General features: G+C 40.6%; 1 non-coding gene across 1 annotated transcript; it reads left to right on the forward strand.

Moving 5' to 3' along the window:
* Positions 1 to 6,349: 6,349 nt before the first annotated feature.
* LOC112738687 (small nucleolar RNA R71) lies at positions 6,350 to 6,453 on the forward strand. The gene has a single exon (XR_003169633.1). It is a non-coding gene; the product is annotated as a small nucleolar RNA R71 (small nucleolar RNA).
* Positions 6,454 to 6,860: the final 407 nt, after the last annotated feature.

A 6,860-nucleotide genomic window follows, 5' to 3' on the forward strand; every position in this document is an offset into this window, starting at 1 on the left:
TTAGTTCCTTTCCTTGCTAGTGGTTTGGGATTAGCTTTCTCTTTACCTTTTCTGGTGGTCATCCTGAAAAGGAAAAAGGTACGTAATTTTAAAACTTAAGGGTTAGAGCAAGGAAGAAAAGGGTATAGGTGATAATCAATGCACGGTAAAGATGGATGTTGTTAACACATGGTCTAGACTACATGTGAAAAGTTCATCAATGGAAATATAGCAAGTGCATGTGAGGGCAATTAAATGCAAGATGTTTATTGGCATGCCGACAAAGGCATGAGTAGCATAGATCAAGCATTCAATGTCCAAGTTAGATTACCAACCCTTTCAAACTAAGAATCTATTTGTATTGACAATTATATTTAATTAATAAAATATAAAAGGGGTTTTGTGAAAAATAGGCATTAGAGTAGTAGAATGGAATAATAAATAAAAAAACAAATAATATGCAATGCCATATGGATTTTTTCACAAACACATAGCAAGCATGGTGAATATGTTATTGAAAGTATTAATTTGAACATGCAAGCAACCCTTTAAGAAGTAATATTAATTGTCAAACAATTCCACAATAACTCACAAGAAAAATATAGAAGTAAATAATCACCTAATTAAATTTCTAACACCAAATAAAGGAATAAAAAGAAAAAAGAAAGAAAAAGGAAATATAGATAATGAAGGTAAAAACAAAATATTAATAAAAATAATAAAGGAAAAGTAAAGAGGAAAAAAAGAAAGAAAAGAACTTTGTTGATGAAAGTGAAGAAAAATAAGGAATGAGAAAGTAAAAAGTGAGAAAGAATAAAGAGGGAAGAAGAGAGAAGAAAGAAATAAGAAAGGAAAAGAAAAGAATTAGATTTGGGAAGGAAAAGATAAGATATTAAGCGCTGTTCTGGATAAGCTGTGCGTGGCTTTTGACGTGGACGCGTGGGTCACGCAATCGCATGGTGGGTGATAAGTTCAGTGACGCGGACGCGTGGGTCACGCAATCGCGTGGCCTGATTTGTGCTATTGGCGCGAGTACAGCCTCGCGTTCGCGCAACTCTCTATTTTAAATGCAATTTTCCAAAAGTCTTGGTGACGCGTTCGCGTGGTGACGCGGACGCGTGAATGGTCGTATTTTAAAAACGACGCTGCCGCATGGGGCACGCGGTCGCGTGGTAGGGCTTGTGCTTCTAGCACCATTCCAGCCCAGCTTCATCATAACTCTCTGCCATACACCTCTTTACGTCGAATTCGCAGGGCCACGCGTTTGCGTGGGTGACGCGGACGCGTGGGAGGCTATTTTCAAAATGACGCGGCCGCATGATAGACGCGGTCGCGTGGGCATATTTGTGCCTAAGGCACGCCTCCAGCCACGCTTTCGCGTGACTCTCTGCTTCTTTTCTTCCTTTTGCGAAAGCATCTATGATGCGGACGCGTCAGCGACGCTAGCGCGTCAGCGACGCTAGCGCGTCGCGTGCCTCTCTCTTCTTCTTCTTTTTTTATGTAGAATGTGAATGAAAATGTAGGCTATATGCAGTTATATGCAGAGGTTGTAAGAAGAGTCATTTAACAAAAACAAAAAATAGAATAAATTAAAATAAAACTAAGACTTAAACTGAACGATCATACCATGGTGGGTTGTCTCCCACCTAGCACTTTGCTTCTACGTCCTTAAGTTGGACGTCTTCAGGCTCATTCTGTTTCTGTTGGTGGGTCTTCCAAGAGGAAAATCTCTAGCTCTTTGTGATCCTTCATCTTCTCTCCATGATAAAGCTTTAGGCGGTATTCATTGACCTTTAAGAATTTGGAGCTAGAAGGATGACGCAGGTGAAAAACTCCGTATGGCTCTACCTTTTCTACTCAGTAGGGACCTTCCAATCTTGATCTTAGTTTGCCTGGCATAAGCCTCAGTCTGAAGTTATAAAGAAGAACTAACTCCCCTGGTCTGAATTCTCTCCTTTTAATGTGCTTGTCATGGACAGCCTTCATCTTCTCTTTGTATCGCCTGGAATTATCATATGCTTCTAGTCGAAGATTTTCCAGTTCTGCTAGTTGCAGCTTTCTTTCAGCACCAGATTCTTCATAATTCATATTGCATTCCCTTACAGCCCAGAAGGCCTTGTGCTCCACCTCTATTGGAAGGTGGCAAGCCTTTCCGTACACTAAGCGGAAGGAGCTCATCCCGATAGGTGTTTTGTATGCTGTTCTATATGCCCAGAGTGCATCTTGTAGCCTGGAACTCCAGTCTTTCCTATGGGGCTTTACTATCTTCTCCAGAATGCATTTAATTTCTCTGTTAGACACTTCTGCTTGTCCATTGGTTTGGGGGTGATAAGTTGTTGCTACTTTATGAACTATCCCATGCTTCTTCAGTAATCCTTTTAGTCTCCTGTTACAAAAGTGAGTGCCTTGATCGCTCACGATTGCTCATGGTGATCCAAAGCGACAGATAATATGGTTTCTAACAAAGGAAACAACAGTGTTAGCATCATCAGTACGGGTGGGAATTGCTTCCACCCATTTAGAAACATAATCTACAGCTAACAGTATATAAAGGTAACCATTAGAATTTGGAAATGGACCCATGAAGTCAATGCCCCAAACATCAAAAATTTCACAGAAAAGCATAATCTGTTGAGACATCTTATCCCTCTTGGATATATTACCAAATCTTTGGCATGGGGAACAAGATTTACAAAATTCAGCAGCGTCTTTAAAAAGAGTAGGCCACCAGAATCCACAGTCTAAGATTTTTCTAGCTGTTCTTTGAGGGCCAAAATGTCCTCTACTCTCAAATGAGTGGCATGCCTCTAAAATGGACCAGAATTCTGATTGCGGTACACATCTTCTAATTACCTAGTCAGCACCACATCTCCACAAATATGGATCACCCCATATAAAATATTTAGACTCGCTTTTCAGTTTGTCCCTTTGATGTTTATTAAAATTAGGAGGGAATGTATGGCTAACTAGATAATTAGCTACAGGTGCATACCAAGGAACTACTTCAGATACGGCTTGCAAGCTATCAAATGGAAAAGTATCATTTATAGGAGTGGAGTCATCCTTAATGTGCTCAAGGCGACTCAAGTGGTCTGCCACTAAATTTTGGTTACCACTCCTGTCCTTAATTTCTAAATCAAATTTTTGCAGCAGCAGTATCCAACGTATCAACCTTAGTACCAAGTAAATAGGCTCGGAATTTATACAGAGCAAAAACAATAGCAAGAAGCTCTTTTTCAGAAGTAGTATAATTAGATTGAGCAGCATCTAATGTTTTAGATGCATAAGCGATCACGAAAGGATCCTTACCTTCGCGCTGAGCCAGTGCTGCTCCTACTGCATGGTTGGAAGCATCACACATAATTTCAAATTGCTGGCTCCAATCTGGTCCTCTCACAATCGGAACTTGAGTTAGGGCGATCTTTAGCTTATCAAATGCTTTCATGCAATCCTCACTGAATTTGAATTCGATATCTTTCTGCAGCAGTCTGGATAGAGGTAATGCTACCTTACTAAAGTCCTTAATGAATCTCCTGTAAAAACTTTCATGGCCAAGGAACGAACGGACTTCCCTCACAGAGGAGGGGTAAGGTAAACTAGAAATAACATCCACCTTTGCTGGATCTACTGAAATACCAGTTACTGAAATACCAGTTTTAGAGACAACATGTCCTAGAACAATCCCTTGTTTTACCATAAAATGACATTTTTCAAAATTCAATACAAGGTTTGAACTAACACATCTGTCTAATACTCTTGCTAAACTATCCAAGCAAAGGTCAAATGAATCGCCATAGATGCTAAAATCATCCATAAATACTTCCATACAGTTCTCAATAAGATCTGAAAAGATACTCATCATGCATCTTTGGAAAGTAGCAGGTGCATTACATAAGCCAAAAGGCATTCTTTTATAAGCATACGTTCCAAAGGGACATGTAAAAGTGGTCTTCTCCTGATCTTCAGGAGCTATATGAATTTGAAAATATCCTGTATAACCATCTAAAAAACAATAATGGGATTTACCTGACAGGCGATCAAGCATCTGATCAATAAATGGCAAGGGGTAATGATCCTTGCGAGTAGCTTGGTTGAGACGCCTATAGTCAATGCAAACCCTCCATGAATTCTGCACTCTAGTTGTCAGGAGTTTTCCATGCTCATTCTTTATTGTTGTGACTCCAGACTTCTTGGGCACTACTTGTACTGGACTAATGCCTACTATATCCGCCAAGCTCCATCCAATTGCTTTCTTATGTTTTCTCAGCACACTGAGCAGTTGTTCTTCTTGTTGAGAAGTGAGTTCCCTTGCAATGATGACTGGAAACTTCTGATTATCCTCAAGGTAAGCATACTTGAGGTGTGGAGGAAGGGGCTTTAATTCTAATTTCTGCTCATGGCTAGGTTCTGGATCATCCGGGGCCAGTGGTAATGGTAAAGTGTCTTCATTATGTTCAGAGGGTGTCCCCACACTTGGACCTTGCTCCATGTGCTTCTATTCTAACTCTTCTTGGTGAATTTTAGATACTGTTTCATCAATGATGTCGCACTAAAAGATAGAATGATCTTCCGGAGGGTGCTTCATAGCTTCATTTAAACTGAATTTTACTGTTCTACCATCTATCTCAAAGGAGTAAGTTCCTGAGAATGCATCCAGCTTGAACTTTGAAGTCTTCAGGAATGGTCTTCCAAGCAGGATTGATGATGGTCTTCCTGAGTCATTAGGGGCATTTCCAGGATATAGAAGTCAATGGGAAAGGTGAGCCCTTTAATGCTCACTAATACATCTTCAGCAATTTCAACTACTGTAATAATGCTTTTATCTGCTAACACAAAGCGAGCTGCCGACCTTTTTAAGGGAGGGAGCCTTAAAGTATCATATATAGACAATGGCATTATACTAACACACGCTCCTAAGTCACACATGCAATCAGAAAATATTACACCTCCAATGGTACAGTTAACCATGCATGGACCTGGATCACTACATTTTTCAGGTATACTTCCCATTAAAGCAGATATAGAGCTACCTAAAGGAATAGTTTCTAACTCATTAATTTTATTCTTATGAATGCATAAATCTTTCAAAAACTTTGCATATTTAGGTACTTGCTGAATAACATCAAAAAGGGGAACAGTTACCTCAACCTTTTTAAAAATTTCTACCATTTTGGGATCAAGTTCTATCTGCTTTCTGGACTTCCTTGCAAGGTGTGGAAATGGGATAAGAATGGCGCCACTTGCTTCTTCAGTATCCATTGGTGCTTCATTCCTTTGTTGAGCTACTTCTTCCTCAACCTTTTCTTGTACTTTATCTTCCTCTTCAGCATCTTCCATTTCAGCATCTTCTACTTCTATCACATCCTCAGCTGAGGCGTGTTCTATTGGGCTTGGCTCCTCATGGTTCCTCTCTGGCAGTGTGGTTCCGGATCTCAAAGTGATAGCATTGATGCCACCCTTGGGGTTAGGTAAGGGTTGAGAAGGAATTCCACTGGAGTTTAAAGGTTAGCTTGTGGAAGTAGGTAATGAATCTATCCGAGTGATGAGAGCTTGTAAAGTGGCACTCAGACCATTTAGAGTAGAGTTCAGTGTAGTCTGCATGTCTTATTGTCCTTGTGCAAGAGAACGAAGCATCTCGTCGTTTGATGAAGAAGTGGGATAAGTGATTTGTGGTACTTGTTGTTGGTTTTGCTGGGGTCCTTGTGATTGTCTTAAGTGAGGAGCTCTGTAAGGTTGGTTCTGATTCTGCTGTCTGTTGTTGTTATTCCACCTCTGATTTCCATTGTTGTCTCTGCCTCCTCTGTTATAGTTGTCCCTCTAGCCATGGTTGGAATTTTCCCTCCAACCTTGGTTGGAGTTGTCCTGCCATCCTTGGTTATAGTTCCCACCTTGGTTGTAGTTGCTGCCTTGTTGATTGTATCCTTGATTTGGGCGGTCATAGAAGTTATGAGTAGCTGCTACAATGTTATCTTCTTGTTGGAGCTGCGGGCATTCATCAGTATAATGACTATAGTCAGCACAGATTCCGCATACTCTTTGGGGTACTAACTGTTGGCTTTGCTACGGTGGGGAAGGCTGAGCTTGTTGTTGTTGATTCAACTGTAATTGCTTTAGTAGGTTGGTCATCTCACATATACTTTGTGTAAGCGCAGTAGTCTCAGTACTAGAGGAAATTTCTGCAACAGCTTTTGAATGGGTACTCATGTGCCTGTGGTTCCTAGTAGACTCAGCTAAGTTGCTGATCAGTTGCCAAGCTTCATTTTCAGTCTTGTACTTCTTTAGAGAACCATTACTAGCACTATCTAGTGTAGTTTTATCCCGAGGCTTCATGCCTTGAGTGAAATAGCTGATTAACACTAGTCTGTCAATCATGTGGTGGGGGTATGCGTCTAGAAGATTCTTAAAATGCTCCCAGTACTCATAGAGGGTTTCGGATTCTCCTTGAACAATACATGAGATCTCTTTTCTCAATCTATCTGTAACTTCAGCTGGAAAGTATTTCTCCAAAAATTATCTCCTGAGTGTATCCCAGTTGGTAACAGTCGCTCCAGGTTGGGAGTAGTACCACTCCCTTGCCTTTCCCTCAAGAGAAAATGGGAAGGTTGTTAATAGAATAGAAGTTTCATTCGCACCCTGACGCCTAACAGTAGAACAAGCTGTCTGAAAATCCCTAAGGTGCTTAATGGGCTCCTGAGCAGGTAAGCCATGAAACTTGAGCATTAAGTTGATTAGTGCAGTCTTTAGTTCAAAATCTGCAGCCAAAGTTGGATGATGCACTTGATACGGCTGCATTGTAAAATCTGGGGCTCCAGCTTAGTAATCCTCCTAGGTTCTGCCATTCTATCTGCACGTGAATCAACTAAATCAGTAGTAAATGAGCT

This window comes from Arachis hypogaea, chromosome 13 (genome assembly GCF_003086295.3).
Source record: "Arachis hypogaea cultivar Tifrunner chromosome 13, arahy.Tifrunner.gnm2.J5K5, whole genome shotgun sequence".
NCBI classification, from domain to species: domain Eukaryota; kingdom Viridiplantae; phylum Streptophyta; class Magnoliopsida; order Fabales; family Fabaceae; genus Arachis; species Arachis hypogaea.